The 18,321-nt window shown below is 44.6% G+C and overlaps 1 non-coding gene across 1 annotated transcript; it reads left to right on the top strand.

Annotated features, from left to right (window-relative positions):
• Positions 1-12,963: 12,963 nt before the first annotated feature.
• LOC123815453 lies at positions 12,964-13,066 on the top strand. The gene has a single exon (XR_006785110.1). It is a non-coding gene; the product is annotated as a U6 spliceosomal RNA (small nuclear RNA).
• The last annotated feature ends 5,255 nt before the right edge of the window (positions 13,067-18,321 follow it).

Raw genomic sequence — 18,321 nt, forward strand, 5'->3', positions numbered from 1 at the left:
AGAACATTATAGGAAATGCAGAAGCTAAAGAACTTATACGCGTGACCCATGGATATGAACTAAAGGAGGAGAATGTGGGTGCGAGGGGGTGTGTGGGGTGGAGGGGAGTGAAGGGGAGAAAATAGGACAACTATAATAGCATAATCAATTATATATATGTAAATATATATGTAAATAAATATATATAAAGAAATTGACTCAAGAAGAAAAGAAAATCTGAACAGATATATAACAAAAGATAAAATAATAGAAAAAAGTCTAATATGGATATAAGGATCTCAGAGGCATAGGGATGAGTAATGTGGCACTCTGGGCCACTTCACAGCACATAGTTGGCTAAACTGTACCCCTGGGGTGAGCTCTAATGCCAAATCAGTTTTGCCCTGGAGGAAATAAGCTAAATTCCTTTACCCATTCCATGGTCTGGAATGAGGGAGTAATCTACCAGCCTCTCCATAGCCTCATTCTTAGAGTAAAACCTGGGAAGTAACCCCCTATTTCTTTTTGCCATGTCTTTTATGTAAAGGAAAACTTCTAAAGTTTTTATTTTATTTTTAAAAGATTTTATTTATTCATTTCTAGAGAGGGGGGAGGGAGGGAGAAAGAGAAGGAAAGAAACATCCATGCATGAGAGATTGGTTGCCTCTGGCAGCTCCCCCTACTGGGGATCTGGCCTGCAACCCAGGCATGTGCCCTGACTGGAAATTTAACCAGTGACCTTTTGGTTTGCAGGCCGGCACTCAATCCACTGAGCCACACCAGCCAGGACCTAAAGTTTTTATGAATGTATCTGTGGGATGGGAGTTTTGGGAGGCAATAGGAGGCTCTTTTCAACCTTGTAGTTGACCAGGGACAAGCAGAAACCTGGGTCTAACACATTCACAGTAGACATAGAAGAAAAACCACAGGGGTGAGTTCATGGGTCACCCTTTAGAAATAAATTGAAGAAAAATTTAAAATGAGGCTTTGCCTCTACCTGAGCAAGAGAGAGATTTGCCTTCAACCTTAAAGCCAAGGAAGCTGGGGCACTCGTTCCAGCTAGAGATGTTCTGTTACTGGATCGAGCCAGAGAGAGTTCCACCATCCACAGAAGCAGCCAGGAGTGTTTGTGCTCCTAGAGTCTTAGCTGAGTAGAACTCAGAATGCAGTGACCTTTAGGCATATTGGTCAACAAGATAGGAGCTTCTGCAACACTGTGAGCACTGGTGACTTATGGGTCACTGAGAAACTAACCACAGCCAAAACCATTTGGCTAAGCCAGTGGTTGCAGGAAGAAAGAGAAGAAAAAGGAGACAGAAACCATTTAGAAGACAGTCACAGGGTTTGATGTTTAGATACAAGTGGGAGAGAGAAAGGAGCTGAGGCTGACTGACATCAGGGAGGATGCTTGGATATCTTAGGTGCTACCAGCTGAGACCGAGAATAAGGAAAAGGGCAAGGCCTTTGCACTAGAGCTCACCCCAGGGACACAGTTTATCAGGGTGAGCTGTATGTGATTTCTTTTCCAAAATTTACCAAAGTTTTTGAATAGTTTGGTTTAACTTTTTAAACTGTAAACCCATGAAACTACAGCTTTATGATTCTCCCCGTAATAAATGAATCCCACTGACTTAGATTCAGTACATGCAGTTAACCCAAAGAGGCAGGAATTTTGCCTACCCTGCAGCCTCTAAGCAACCTCCTGGCTGAAAAAGTCACACATTTGCTTGTAAAATGTTGCTCTGATGGGGTTGGAGGGATGAAGGTGGGAGGGGGAAGAGGGAGGGGTGGGAGGGGAATAAAATGAAAAAAAAAACAAAAACACTAGCAACAAAATAATGCAGTTTCATGGTTCTATTTGCCCTGTTCCCTAGAGAATGGAGAAATGTAGGAATATGAGGTTGGATGTGCTGCCATCTAACCAGGTTCTCAAAAACGGTATAAATGTGGAAATCACTGTGATTAATGCACACTTCAGTTAAATGTGAAGTCATGGTGGGTTCCTATTTCAGAGGGCAAAATATAAGAGATGTAACATAAGAAACATGAGAAGTGCTTGAGTAAGAAATTTTAGCTTTCGTTAGGCCTTGGAGAGAGACTTTCTATTGTGTAAGTAGTCTTGCGTTTCAGTGCACTTATGACCATGTTGTATTGAGAAGATATTATAGGCATTCGAATACAGTGGGAGATGGTCAAAGCCACATGCAATATTGAAGGACTGACTGTACACAAATGCCTGAACTTGGTTGTAGTTCTATTTATCCTTCTTCTAGGGGTGCCTCATGATCTACTGCGCAGAGGATGAACACAGACTGATACATGAGTAACCCATAACCCAACTCTCTGTGCATGCTATGGTCTCTCCAAATGTCACAGCAAATCTTCACACACAGATGAGGGTCATGCTTTATTTCACTCTATCCCCACTAAATGCTTACTAAATACCTTTTGACTGGATAACTTTGGTTTACTTGTAAAAGCTGATCCTGTTGTCAAGAAATTTCAGGAAAGAAGAGAATAGGAAACCATTTCTTCTTTTCACTCTAGGTAACACATTTCTTGATACATGGAGTAAACTCAGGATATTAGTTTTTTAATAAAGAAATAGATTTCAATATGCTATCAAACAAAAATATTTTTTAAAATTTTATTTTTGCCCTGGCAGGTGTGTCTCAGTGGACTGAATGTCGGCATGTGAACCAAAGGGTCGCCACTTCGATTCCCAGTCAGGGCACATCCCTGGGTTGGATGTAGGTCAGGTCCCCCAGTTGGGTGCACACAAGAGGCAACCACACATTAATGTTTCTCTCCTTGTCTTTCTCCCTCCCTTTCTCTCTCTCTAAAAATAAGTAAAATCTTTTAAAAATAAAAATAAAATTTTATTTTTATTGTATTTTTCCATTACCATTTATCCCTCTTATACCCTCTTCCAACTCTATCCTGAAAAAAAAATTTTATGTAAAATTGTCTATGCATAGAGAACTGTTTAGAAAATTATCTCTAGATGGTGGCATTTCATCAATTTTTCTTTCTTTTTTTGAAGGTTTATTTTATTCTCATTCAAGAATGAGGGAAAGGGAGAGACAGAGAGAGAAACATCAACATGAGAAAGAAACACCAATTGGCTGCCTCTTGCAAGCACCTCCATGGGGGATGGAGCCTGCAAACGGGACATGTGCCCTGACAGGGATTCCAACCAGTGACCTTTTGATTATAGAACAACACTCCAACCAACTGAGCCATGCTGGCTAGGGAATAATTTTTCTTTCCTTACTTTCAATATCGCTAGCTATCAGAGAGATGTAAATTAAAACCACAATGAGATACCACTTCACACCAGTCAGAATGGCCGTCATAAACAAAGCAACAAACAACAAGTGTTGGAGAGGTTGTGGAGAAAAGGGGTCCCTAGTGCAGTGTTGGTGGGACTGCAGACTGGTACAACCACTATGGAAAGCAGTATGGAACTTCCTCAGAAAACTAAAAATGGATCTGCCTTTTGACCCTGCAATTCCACTGCTGGGACTATATCCTAAGAACCCTGAAACACCAATACAAAAGAACCTTTGCACCCCGATGTTCATAGCAGCACAATTTACAATAGCTAGGTGCTGGAAGCAACCTAGATGCTCATCAGTAAATGAATGGATCAAAAAACTATGGTACATTTACACAGTGGAATTCTATGCAGCAGAAAGAAAGAAGGAGCTCCTACCCTTTGCAACATCATGGATGGAGCTGGAAAGCATTATGCTAAGTGAAATAAGCCAGGCAGTGAAAGACAAATACCACATGATATCACCTTTAACAGGAACCTAAAGAACAAAACAAAGAAACAAGCAAAATATAACCAAAGACACTGAAATAGGGGACAGACTGACAGTGACCAGAGGGGAGAGAAGAGGGAATTTCAGGGGGGAATGGGTAGGGGTTTACAGGAACAAATTTGGAGGACACATGGACAAAAAACTAGGGGTGGGGGGGGATAATGGGGGGGAAGAGGGGAGGGTTGGATGGGTGGGCTGGAATGGGAGTAAGTGGGAGAAAACTGTACTTGAACAATGATTAAAATAAAATTAAAAAAAAAGAAAATTTTAGGTTATAAAAGAGTCGATGCTCAAATATTTTCTAGTGACATACATGCTTTTATCTTTACCTACAAACTTACATCAAAACTATCAAAAATATATAAAAAGAAATGTGTTTTTCAAACTTCACAGCCAAGACACTCCTGCTGCAAAGCCTGCAGTTTGGCTAGAAACTTCTTTTGCCATCCTGAAAGCCACACAGTGAATTTTCTCAACAACTATTTGCTAAGTACCTACCATGTAGCAGAAACTGGAATTAGGCACAAGACTCAGTGCTCACATATATTTAGTTTCCTAGGGAAGTAGGAATATAACCAGCTGAGTACAAAATGGCCTGGTCATTCTGGCTGGAGGGAGAAGCAGAGGCGATTGGGGCAAGTCTGGGAAGGAACAGCAGGGGCAGCCACACCTGCAGGATCCCAGAGCTGAGAGAGCATGCCCAGGTCACTTCTTCAGGCCCAGGTACAATCTCAGTGAGTAGCAGCAAGAGAACAGGCTGGAGTGATGGCTGCAGCTGCTATTCCAGGAGCCAGCAGCCACCTCAGGAAGGGTGATTGGATTTCTCCTGAGGACAGTTGTAAAAAAAGGGCAGGACACATGGCAGGACAAGAGGAAGATGTGCGAAACCCACAGTGGGAGAGGTCGTGAGCAAGTGTAAGGTCAGGAGTGTGAAGACAGGGGTCACACTGTGGCAGAAACAGCAAACCCCCATGATAAGCTTCTGTGCTCTGTAGCTTCCGCAAATTCCTCCTGCACTTTTTTCCTTTGTTTCCCATATAATGTAGCTAGACCTAACTTCTGCATTTAGCTTCTGTAACCTTGCTTCCCCATGTAGGTAGAAAACCCGGGGCTATTTAAACCCCGGGAGGTCAGGGTTTGGGGCTCAGAATTTGGGGTTTCTCCTCTGAGCCCGCGAGCGTAATAAAGGATTGTGCTCCGCCATCTCTCCCACGTGTGAATTATTTTCCGCAAAAATACTGTTGACGGGAGAGACCTGGTTCTTCTTGCGGCACATGTAAAAAAATTACATATCAGCAAATCTAGTAGTATGTAATCAGTTTATTAGTGGTCCGCTTCCATGGGAGAGAACAGGACTGGGTAGAGTAGGGGGTGAAAGGCAAAGTTTCAGGGCAAAGCAGGGTGAGAAAAGTAAGAGAGGCTGGAGACCAGGGTGGCAAGCACCTGGGCAGCCTGAGGCTGGGTGGCCAGAGGCCCTGTCACAGGTGTGCACAGGTGTGCACAGGTAACCAGGTTCTTAGTGATCGAGGACAAAGAATTGAACCGAACACACAAAGTTTATAGCATAAAGAAAGAGGGGAGGTTTATTAAGTGATAGTACACGCCACAGGACACGGGAGTGAGCCAACTCTGAGCAGAGAGGAAAAAAAAGGGCACGTGGGCTGGGGGATTCTATTCTTATAGGGGCAGAAGCACCTTCGCTAGTCTTTGGCGGGCTTTTCCTGCGCAGGTACAAGGAGCTGGATTTCAAAGCTATTGCACATGTGTGGTTTCCCATGACTTTCTTGATTGGCTACTGGAGAAGGGAGTCCCACAATGTTATTTCATTATAATGATATTATAATGAATCAGGGGTAGCACGCAGGCGCATTCTATGATTCAGAGTTATCCCAGAAAACAGGAACAACCCGTCTTAGGGGGTCTTTGTCATGTATAGATGTTTTCAGAGCCAAGAGCACCCTGAGCCCCTGAGAGAGAGAGAGAGAGAGAGAGAGAGAGAGAGAGAGAGAGAGAGAGAGAGAGAGAGAGAGAGAGAGAGAGAGAGAGAGAGAGAGAGAGAGTGAGAGTCCTTTGTTCTCAGGATTTATATAGTTGGTGGAATAGGAGGGGAAAAAAAGTTATGTATTGATTAACTGGTAAACGTGGCGCTAGCTTTCCTGGGGGAATGTGACTACCCAAACTTAGGGATGTTTTGGGGTCTGTTAGCCTGAATCCTTATCTTGCTCCAGACTCCATTTGGTCATCTTATTGTAAAACAAATACGTGACAGGAGGCAGTTAATTAAAATTGGGGCACTTTTCAAAGTTATTTGTGGGCTCTTTTTGTAAGTATCAGGGACTCCCTTGTAAAACAGATAGTGATCAGAGGTAGGTAATTAACCAAAGTTGTTTCATGGGCTCTTTCTTCGGGTACTGGGGACCCTCTCCCACATTCAGGCCTTGGGATGAAAGCACAGTTTCAAGGCTTTCTTTCCCAGATAGTGGAAATGCTACATAGAATTTCAAGGACTTTCCTTCTTTCTTGCTAATATAGTGTTTCTTGTGATGGAACACCTGGCAATATTATTAGACCAGGCTCAGGACTGCTGAGTCAGTGTGTGAGACTTGTCTCCTTCCTCCTCCCTGCCTCGGTTTACTATTTATTCTACCTAATTGGTAAAAGGTGTTTCCTGGCAACCAATGTGCTAAATGCTGGCCAGTGACAGTATTGCAGTCTCAGAGTTCTTCCTATGCTGTCTCCTGCTTCAACACCACCAGAGCCAGGAATCTTTGCTGGGTGTGGAGTGGGAGACCCAGCTACAGGTGCAGCTGGAGGCTCAAGAGTGAAGGGCTGGAGTGACCAAGTTCTCTGAAACCCTGTCAGTACCAAAATTAAGGCCCTAGGAAAGAAAACAAGACATAAGGAATAAAAATGACAAATTCACTGATTTACACACTCACTCTAAAGGATAGAAATTGCATAGAGTTGGCCCAAGCATAGAGGATACATTATGGAACACAATCACTCTCAAATGTTGTGATCCTGAAGGTGACAGGACTTTAGGCTTGAGAAATAACCTCTGCAGAGGAAGTGGCTCCTCAGCTAGGTGTGAAGTTGGCAGAGAGTTCTGTCAGTTCTGAAGCCTGGATGTGCAATGATACTGTTACAGGGTGCAGCCAAGAGGGGGGACCCCAAGTAGGCATTTGAAATGGGGTCCAGAACTCAAGGTGTCCAGAAGATTTTAAGGTGTCTTCACCCCTTCCCCCACAGGTGTGAGTTGGGGGAAGGGGCACACAGAGCAAGAACATGCAGGGCAGCTTTGCAGCTAATCCATGGCATGGTCATTTAGCATACCTATAGCCTTTGGCTGGTCACTTAGATATGCTAAATAGCTATGGACATGCTCAAGGGCAGGGGGATGGAAAGGGATCTCCCCCCAAGATGTGACTGGGGGGCAGGTCCCCTGAGTTACAGCGCCTGCCTGCGTGGGAGCTGGGAGAAGATTGGCTCCATGACATGGGGTGACACCTGCCCAGACCCACGATGGCGACCAGAAAAGCTGGAGAAGACAGCAGATTGAAGGCAAGTGTGCCCAAGTGTAGGAGGAGTCGGAAATGGGGCTGCAGAAGAAGATTGGCGCGGGGGATTTAAACCCAGACACGGCAGCCATTGAGGGGTAACCACGCGGCTTTGGACAGAGTGGGGACTCTCCCCTTCCCGCAGCCCTGAGGAGGGAGAACCACGCGGCTTTGGCAGAGTGGAAACTCCCGCATCCCAGAGGAGGAGAACCACGCGGCCTTGACAGAGTGGAGACTCTCGTGGCCCTGGGAGAGAGGACCACGTGTTACAGAACAGAACAAGGGGGGCCTGGGACAATATACTATTATTGAAAGAAGGCCCCGGGTCCGTTATGTCTGCTGCCCTAGGAAAGACGTCTCTCAATGCCAGAGATTTGTGAAAAGGAAAGGAAATGTTTATTTAATGCTATACAGACTTCAAGTAGTGACTTAATGTCTTCATCAAAAATCCTAAAGTCCCTTAAAACACCCACAAACACACACAGTCCTTCCTTCCTTCCCCCTTTGCCCAGTCCAGAGTACTGTATCTCAGGAAAGGAAATAGAAGTCCGTGGCTCAGGCAGTCCTCTGGTTCTTCCCAGTTAGCACTCCATCTCGACTGGGAGACCTCCCTGGGTTCCCGGCATCCTCCGCTGAGTCGCCGGGATCTCTGCTAAAACCAGGTGGTGGTTCCCCTTCTAAAGCTGTGGGGGTCCCCGCTCTGTCCAGGCCTCGTGGTTCTCCCTCTCCTAAAGCAGCACGGTTCTCCCTCAATGGCTGAGGTCCTCCCCATTCTGCTAAAGCCGCATGGTTCTCTCCCTCTCAGGGCTGCGCCTGGCTCTCCTTCCTAAAGCAGCATGATTCTCCCTCTCAGGGCTGCGGGAGTCTCCACTCCGTCAAGGCCGCGTGGTTCTCTCTCCTAAAGCAGCACGGTTCTCCCCCTCAGGGCTGTGCCTGGCTCTCCTTCTCAATGGCCGCCAAGTCTGGGTTTTAAATCCCCGCAGCTTATCTTCCTCTGCAGCCTCATTTCCGACTCCTCCCACACTCGGCTTCACATGCCAGGACTCGTATCCTTCCAGCTTTACTGGGCTGCCATCTTGAGTCTGGGCAGGCGTGGCCCCGTGTCCTGGAGTCAAGCATCTCCAAGCTCCCACACAGGCGCTGTAACTCGGGGGACCTGCCCCTCAGTTACATCTTGGTGGGGAAGTTACTTCCATTCTCCTGGCTCAGGGCATGGCCACAGCTATTTAACATATCTAAGCGACCAGCCAAAGGCTATAGATATGTTAAATGACCACACCAGAGGGTAGCTGCAAGGCTGTTGCTATGCAAAACAGCTCTCAATGGCCCTGCTCCATTTGTCCCTTCCCCCAACCCACACCGTGGGCGGGGGGGCGGGGAGGGTGGAGACATCTTAAAATCTCCTGGACACCTTAAGCTCTGGACCCCATTTCAAATGCCCATTTGGGGTCCCCCCTCTTGGCTGCACCCTGTAACACACGTGCCTGTGCCAGAGTGGGGACCCCCACAGCTTTAGAAGGGGGAACCACCACCTGGTTTTAGCAGAGATCCCGGCGACTCAGCGGAGGGTGCCGGGAACCCAGGAAGGTCTCCCAGTCGAGATGGAGGACTAACTAAGAACCAGAGGACTGCCTGAGCCATGGACTTCTATTTCCTTTCCTGAGATACAGTACTCTGGACTGGGCAAAGGGGGAAGGAAGGAAGGACTGTGTGTGTTTGTGGGTGTTTTTAGGAACTTTAGGATTTTTGATGAAGACATTAGGTCGCTACTTGAAGTCTGTATAGCATTAAATAAACATTTCCTTTCCTTTTCACGAATCTCTGGCATTGAGAGACGTCTTTCCTAGGGCGGCGGACATAACGGACCCGGGGCCTTCTTTCAATAATAGTATATTGTCCCAGGCCCCTCCTTGTCTGTTCGGTAACAATACTGTGAGGGGAGAGACACTTGTCTCATTTGTTCCAGCAGTGAATGCCATGATTAGTTGAGGGATATGTAACAGAGATTTTTACCTAGTGGGAGTAGAAGGAATCCAGTGTCTCTAGACCCGTCAAGCAGGAGGGGGCCCAAGGGATATACTCCACCTGTAACCCAGCCCCCAACCCCTGAGAAACAGTGTGCAGCTAAGAGGGAGGCCCCAAATAGGGATTTGGAATGGGGTCCAGAACTCAAGATGTCCAGGAAATATCAGGATGTCCTCACCCCTTCCCCCACAGGTGTGAGCTGGGGGAAGAGACACGTGGAGCAGGAACAATCAGAGCTGTTTTGCATAGCAACAGCTTTGCAGCTAACCTCTGGCACAGCTATTTAACATATCTATAATCTTTAACTGGTTTCATAGATCTGCTAAATAGCTGTGGCCATGCTTTGAGCCAGGTAGAAGGTGGGGACTTCCACCCAAGATGTAACTGGGAGGCAGGTCCCCCTGATTACAGCACCTACGTGAGAGCTTGGAGTTGATTGGCTCCACACCATGAGGCCACACCTGCCCAGACCCACTATGGCAACCCAGTAAAGCTGGAAGGATATGGGAGTGCTGGCAAGTGTAGTCGATTGTGGGAGGAGTCAGAAATGGGGCTGCAGAGGAAGATTGACTCGGGGATTTAAACCCAGACTTGGCAGCCATGAAAAGGGAGAGAACCATGCGGCTGTGGCAATAGAAAGGAGGACCATGCAGCTTTGGCCAGAGTGGGGACTCCTGCAGTCATGTGAGAGAGAGGACCACGCAGCTGTGGCAATAGAAGGGAGAGCCACATGGCTTTGGCTAGAGTGAGGACTCCTGCAGCCCTGTGAGGGAGAATCACCATGCAGCTTTAGCAGAGAACCCCCACTCGGCTTTGGCAGAGTGGTGACCCCCCCCTCCATGCAGCCATTTCGGAGAGAACCATGTGGTCTTGACAGAGTGGAGACCCCCTCACAGCTTTTCAGAGGAGAACCATGTGGCTTGATCCTGGCCGATGACACAGCTGATTGTGTTGGGAGCCTGAATCTACTTCTTTTCCTGAGATATGGTACCCCAAATTAGGGCAGAGGAAGAAGAGAGGACTGTGTGCCATCTGTGGGTATCCTAAAGGACTTTGATAATTTAATGAAGATATTAGGTCACTACTTTAAGTCTGTATAGCTTTAAATAAACATTTCCTTTCCTTTTCACAAATCTCTGGCATTGAGAGACGTCTTTCCTCTGGTGGTGAACAAGCAAACCTAGTGGGGGGTCCTTTTGGTAATAGTATATCGTATGCCCCTAGCCTGTGTTCTGTAACACCTGCACAGGGCACTTGGGAGAGGCAACAAGAACCTCTGGCTCCTAGAAGAGTCTCCCAAACAGGGGCATCATGACTTGAGAAAGAGCTCAACACACTACTTCATTTGTCAGGAAAGTTTTGCTGCAAAGTCAACAGGGTGAAAATGTAAGCTTGTAACTCAGGGGTTCTACATTCCAAACCACCATCCTGAATTGTTTTTGGACTTGGAATCAAAAATTTGATAGAAAACACTGTGCAAACCTCCATTTGAAGAGCATGGTGCTATTTTCTATTGCTGTATGCAGCCACTTATAACAACCCACATTTATCATCTCAGGACTTCAGTATGTCACGAGTCTGAGCACACTGATCATGGAAAGAGGGAAAGGGGAGGAGAGGGGAATCTGATAAACTATGTTTAGTTTAATTCTCTTAATGTGAGGAGTCAAATCCAGATATATTTTTGTATAAATGACTCTTACTTAAAAATAGCTAATGTGTCAATATTTAGCTCTTTATACTTTATTGTTATATTCTTTTATATTTTTATATTTATCTACATAATAACTTGCTTCAGGTGGCCAACTATGAAAAAGCAAGAAAGGTGTTTTCTGAAGCTTACTGACAACCATGGAGGACAAAGCCTTATTATCTAGACAATTTTCTAAATGACTCTTTTAGTCATCCTGTATATTTATCTGTCAACTTCCAAAATGGCTCCCCTTCATGATCTTTACCTCCTGGAATTCATGCCCTTGTGTAGTTGCCTCCCACACTGGGTAGAGCTGATCACAACAGGACACAGTAGAAGTGATGGTATGTAATCCCGAGGCAATGTGATAAAAGACAGGGGCCTTTCTCTTGCTCTCTCTTGAATAGCTCCCCTTAGGGGAAGTGGGCTACCATGTTGTGATACCACTCATGAAGCCCACAGAGACCACAGCAGGAAGAATGGAGGCCTTCTGACAAAAACCAGCACCTTGTGAATAAGCCATCTTGGTAATCATGGTATCTCCCCCGCCACATAAGTATGAACAAACCATCTTGGAACGATATCCCCTGGCCTCAGCCAAGTTGCCAGATGGCTGAGACCCTAACCAACAAACATCTTTACTTGTACCATCAAAAAGACCCCAAACCAGAAAAACCCAGCTCAGCTGCTTCTGAATTCTTTACCCACAGAAACTGTAAGATAATAATGTTTTATCATTCTTTCTGTTGGGTAGTATTCCATTGTGTAAATGTACCATAGTTTTTTGGTCCAAAGGAGCTCCTGCTCTTCGCAACAGCATGGGTGGAACTAGAGAGAATCATGCTCAGTGAAATAAGCCAGGCAGTGAAAGAAAATACCATGTGATCTCACCTTTAAGTGGAACCTAATCAACAAAACGAAGAAGCAAGCAAAATATACCCAGAAACACTGATATAAAGAACAAGCTGACAGTAACCAGAGGGGAAGGGAGAAGGGGGATAACAAGGGAAAGAAGGGAAAGGGCCATCAAGGAACATGTATAAATGTCCTATGGATACAAAGCCAAAACTGGGTAGGACTGAGGGTGGGAGGTGGGGGTGGATGGGGAGGGGGAAAGTGGTGGTGGGAAAATGGAGACAACTGTACTTAAACAACAATGAATTTTTTAAAATAAAAAATAAAAGCAAAAATGTTTTATCATTTTAAGCAACTAAGTTTTGAAATAATTAGTAATGTAGCAATAAATACCTAATATACTTAAATATTTACTGAGTGTCTATAGTTTGCCAGGTGCCAGATCAAGAGAGAAATAACAGACAGCAAAATTTTCTGCAAGTGTACTGTATTTGAAGTGGAGAGCCTGTGGGTGAGCTGTGGGCACTCTGGTGGAATTGTCAGCTGGAGCAGGTAGTGCAGAGTCTTGAATTTCTAAATAAATAAGGATGTTGGGGTAAGATGGTAGCATTAAACTAGCTCAGAGAAAGCACCTCCACTAAACCCAATAAAATTATGAAATAAGACCCATACTTTCAAATTTCAAAGTAAGGAGTTTTAATTTTTTAATTAATTTTTTAAAAATTTAAATTATTTCATTGTTCAATTACAGTTGTCCGTATTTTCTCCCAACCCCCTCCAAACCCACCTCCCTCCCTTGCTTCCACCTTCCTCCTTGGTTTTATCTATGTGTCCTTTATAGTAGTTCCTGAAAACCCTTCCTCCTGCTGTCCCTTCCCCCCTCCCCTCTGGCTATTGTTAGATTGCTCTTCATTTCAATGACTCCTGTTATATTTTGTTTGCTTTTTTATTTTGTTGATTATGTTCCAGTTAAAGGTGAGATTATATGGTATTTGTCCCTCACTGCCTGGCTTATTTCACTTAGCAAGTGCTCACTTTGGCAGCATATATACTGAAATTGGAATGATACAGAGAAGATTAGCATGGCCCCTGAGCAAAGCAAGGAGTTTTTAGAAATTATACATCTCATATTCCACATGGTTAACACCTCCCTCATCAAAGCAGCCTAGGGGAAGGATGGAAAAGTTCAAATTCAAAAATCTCTAATACTTTCACAAAGTTGAAGGGAAAACAACAAGGAACAGAATACACTTGCTAAGGGAGGTGACATGAATGATCCTTCTGTTAACTCCTTACTCAAAAGAGAAAAGAATGATGGACCAGATTTCACTGGTTTCTTTTCCATGCTTATGAAACCAGAAAAGACAACAGCGTTCCAGCTGCCTGTCACTACCAAACCCAATAAGCAATGACAGCAACTGAATCTTTATGGGCGCTTTATTCAGATGGCCGGTGATCTGAAAAGATTGTGGGTTCATACCCTAACAGACCATCTTGTCTTTTCTTTCCAGGCCAATGTTTTTATAGCAGGGAATAAACAAGGTGCAGTGCGGGCTTTGAGAGAAAGCCCTGGAGAATTAGGTGAAAGAAGCTGCAACATTCTTGTCCTGGACAGTTAGCTGTTCCCAAGGACCGGTGGTTTTTTGTCTCTCCCTGGAACACAATGGCCTGGGTGCCTCCACTTGTCCCCAGGTGGTAATCTTTAGCAGTGTCCCAGGAGGTCAGCTGTTTTTCCCAGGAGCCAGGATGGGCCTTATCTGTAGTTTTTGAAACAAAGGCTTTAACATATACATTATTTGCTAGGCTTAACTTTTTATCTTAAACTAAAATTTTCCAACTCTTGAGTCCCCTATCACTTGGAGAAAGCAGGAAAGGAAATTTTAGGGTGGAATCAGGACGAAGAAATAAAAGCTTCTGCAAGAGCTGGGGGTGAAAATGTGGGTCAAGCCTGATAGTGGAAATTGTACAGAAAACCATATGGAGGATGCCTTTCTCTCCTGCAAATTCACAGGCATTTGTGAAAGATGCCTAAGGGCCCCTTCTTTTTTCCATTTGATGGGGGGGGGGGGGTGGGGGGTGGGAAAGGAAGTCTCTGCTGGGAGATGCAGGAGGAAGCAGAAAGAGGTGGGGTGGGTAGAAAGTAATTAAAATTTCTAATGTTGAGTGTTTGGGTCAGAAGTAAAGTTCCTGAAGCTCTACTGCATTGGGAGGGATCAGTCTAAAACTGAGCCTCTTATCACCACCCAAATGAAAACGTGAGGAGCCCAGATTAGGGGTCTGGGAACTGACATTCATAAAAAGGTACAGTAAATTATAAGTTTGAATGCATATCTGCTGTTTTTATTTTTTAAATCAACATGATTAATGAATGAACTGACCCCTCCCTGCCTTCAGTCCACCTGATTTAAAGTAACTTCCTGCCCTGGCAGGTGTCCTGATGGTGAATTAGTAGGCTGTTAGTGATGCTGACATGAATTTTAGATGTCTCTGGTCCCCCTCATGTTTGGGTAAAGCAGGAGGGGGAGGAAGAAGGAATTCAGCTTTGCCTGAAAGAACAATCAAGTTCTTTACCACCCTCATTATTCTAACATTGGCAGAGGGTTAGGGCCTTGATTACCACCAGTGAGTTCCATTTTCAAACATATCAACAGAGTAGTGGGCAAGAGTGGTTAACAATCAAATATGAACATAAATACAAAAAAGAAAGGTCATGAGAAACTTATGGAGCAAAAAACCATGCAACTAGCAAAAATTATATGCAGAAAAAATTTATAGCCTTATTTAAATAAGGAAAGAATGTACATACGTGTATTGCCAATTTTATTCAGGTGGGGGTAAAAAATAAATTAACAGACAATAACTTTGCAGTGGAGGATGCAATGGTCTATTTTATGTTTTAGCTTATCTAGGCTGCAGTCCACAGTAATTCAATTAAACAGTGACCAGGGTATCGCTGGCAGGTATTTTGTAGGTGTGATTAAAGTTCATAATCACCTGACTGTATGGAAGTGAGATTATCCTAGGTGGTACTGGTGAGGCTGATTCAATCAGTTGAAAGGCCTTAAATGCAGAACTGGGACGTCTCTGGAGAAGAATTGCCCCTGGTGGGCAGCAGCTTCAGCTCCTGGCTGAGAAGCGCTGGTCCACCTGACACCTGCCCTGAGGATTATGGACTTGCGCAGTCAGCCTTTCACAAACATTTACTGGTTCTGTTTTGCTGGTTGAGCCTGGTCTGATATGGAGGCCAAAGATTGATACCTAAAAATCATGAGGCCCTGAGTTGTACTGAAAGCGTTTTACCAAATCTGCACAAAATATTTAACTTCTATGTTTTAAAACCACTACAGAATATTGAAGAAAATAGAAGGTTGTAACAGTGTGAGCCTAGCATTACATTGGTTCTGAATAAGTAACAGAATGATAAATATAGGTTAACCTCATTTCTTTAAAAGACATAATAATACTAACAGATTAAAATGAAACTGAGAAGTAGAATTCAGTAAGAATATGTTGTATTTATCCCAGCAATGAAGGCATGATTTAAAAACATGTACTATCAATGTAATTCACTAATGAGAAAAAAGTACATTTCAAGGGGTGCTGAAAAGTCATTAACATAGTTTTGATTCCTGATATCTTAGTAATTTAGGAATGCATGGAAACTAAATTTGGCTGCTAGGAAATGTATAATTATATATGTGGCTTGTATTAATTACATTTCTATTACATAGTGTTGCTATGGATTATAGAAGATACTCTGCTTCTATAAGATGTAAAGAACTTCTCCAAATCAATAAGAAAAATATAAGAACTCAGCTGGCCAATAAACATGTGGGAACTCACCTTGATGGTAAGGAGGGAATGGCGAACTCCAGGCCACTGACTGCAGCCCTGTGGGGACGTGGGACGAAAGCATAAAGCAGCAACCACTACTCAGGAGAAGATGGCAGTGGGTCCAGATGCAGAGAAGGCATGGTGGCCTGAGCCACCAACCACTGGACTTTCAGGCCCCAGGGCCCAGGCCATTGAGCACCAACCACAGGGCCTGAGTTGAGACTGCAAGGTGGGAACTCTAGAGGGCAGCATCCTGCTTCCCTCTTGGCTTCTGGGTGTGGGCTGCAGGTGTGAGCAGCTCCTCCCCCTCCAGTACCTCTAGCAGCTGGTCAGGAACTATACAGCTCCAGGACACACACAGAGGTGCACCACCCAGATGCTCCTTTGAGGCAGGACTGGCTGCCTGGCCATGGGGAGAGCTGGAGCAGACCACCTCTCACCATTAGTAACTTCAGAATCTGCCTCAGGGAGCTGCCTTCCCTGAGGTCACACCTTTCCTGGGATGGCTCTCACTTGGTGCCTGAGCTGTAGCTCTCAAGGTACAGGGGGACACTGATGGCCAGTCCTCCTCTCCAGTGACCCACCCCAGGAATGGCTGAGGGTTTTTTGGGCTTGCACCACTGACCTCTTCCTTTGCACAATCCCCCTTCCTCCTTTCACAAGTGTTGATCCCAAATAAACACACCATCTTTTCCATCCAGTCTCAGCATCTGTTTCTGGAGAGCCCAACCTGGGACAAGCTCCATGATGATGTGCACCAGTGTCTCCTACAAGTCACCTGTGACTATGAGGAGGGAGGAGGGAGATGTGTCCCTGAGGGTGCCAGTTTGTCCTCACTTATCCCCTCTTCATGTCTATCTTTTCTTCCCCACTGTGGCCCTGCTGATCTACAGTTACTCTGGGCCTACAACCAGCCTCACTCACACCTACAACCAAGTACAATCCAATTCCTTTCACAAACCCCTTAAACAATATCACTTATAGAGGTTCTGCTCTCTTATCAAGCCCTACACAGTATCATTAGAAGAAAAATAATGCTTCATAAGACAATAAATATCAAATTAGAAATTGGAAAAGCCCTTCCTGAAATGTAATTTAATTTTCCTGAAAACATGTAGTTCAATGTTTATATGTTTTATGTAACCCTGTTGGATTTGATCAGAATGATTCTGTATTTGAACCTGTGTTCTTGCATCTTAAATATTAAGATACCTGTTCATATTTTAAATGAGATTTGATTCTGAAGGAGTGACATTCAAGAGTGATTTGTACCGGCCATGAGCTTTAGCGAAAGGAAAGAGACCTATGTGAGATATCCAGTGTGTTTTGCCTCTAGGGCACAGGTGGCAAACACAAGGCCTGAGGGCCGAATCCGGCCCTCCATCTTGTTTTATCCAGCCAGGCACCTTGTTTCTACCCAGAAGCAGCACAGAGCTCCTTGCCCCTAGTTAAGGAGTAGTTACATTTATACAGTCCTAAAATTACATTCGGCCATTTGAAGGCAATTGTGACGCTGATGTGGCCCCATGTGAAAATGAGTTTGACACCCTGCTATAGGGGATAGAGGGCAGAACTTTCCACCAGGAAGTGTGGAAACCCAAAGAATAGTAAAGATGTGGTTCCTGCACTCAGGGTAGTAAAGTTACCTTCAAGAGCTTTGAGATGACTGTTTCAGGAACCCATGGGTCCTTGGGGCCCTTCTTGCCTTCTGAGGTCTAGAGAAAATAGTCTTGAACTCCATATCCTGCTCCCTGTTGGTTGATTCCAGAGCCTGTGGGGTATGAGCTGCAGCAGCATCTGGTGCCCCAATCCACCTTTTAAGTGTGGTGGCCATTGTTTTACTTCCACCTTCTAAATTGAAAACCTTGTGCAGTTTCTCTTGCAGCCAACCCTGAACTGAGCCATAAAAGAAGATAACTCTGGGAAAGGTCGTCCTGGCTACGCAAAGTTGACACAGTGCAACCTCCTCTTCCCCCTCCACTACCCCCAGACACCAAACAAGATTATCACACTCCATGGGTTTCTCTAGTTACAGGTTACCCTTGTAGCATCCCAACAAAGACTGCCAAGGGTGTGACCAGTGGAACTCAAGGCCAGCACTGCCACACTCCATTGGGAGCTTGGATTCCAGAGGCTGTGCCTGTCCTCCCTACAGACACTCAGCCATTCATGGGAAATAAAGTGCAGGTAGTGATGATAGCAACCACTTAACAAAGTCTGTTATTTACTGTACTAAGTTAATTATTTTAAATTAATGAATATTCTAGTTATATACATTAACAGAAACAATTTAGGGACTTCACGAATGGATCACCCAAAGACTGAAACAACATTCTGAAAAAAGAAATAAGTCAAAGTTACACATTCTTGCAAGTAGTTTATTCAAAGATTATTTGTCACCAAATTACAAACCATAACAATAGTAATATCGATGAGTTCAACATAAGAAAACATTTTTAAATAAACTCAACTTTTCTATTCTAATTTGGAACCACCTACAAGATATATTATGCACAGAACAAGATGAACCAGTATGTAGTTTGCTACTATT

This window comes from Phyllostomus hastatus, unplaced genomic scaffold, assembly GCF_019186645.2.
Source record: "Phyllostomus hastatus isolate PE091 unplaced genomic scaffold, TTU_PhHast_1.1 phas_contig_17, whole genome shotgun sequence".
Classification (NCBI taxonomy): domain Eukaryota; kingdom Metazoa; phylum Chordata; class Mammalia; order Chiroptera; family Phyllostomidae; genus Phyllostomus; species Phyllostomus hastatus.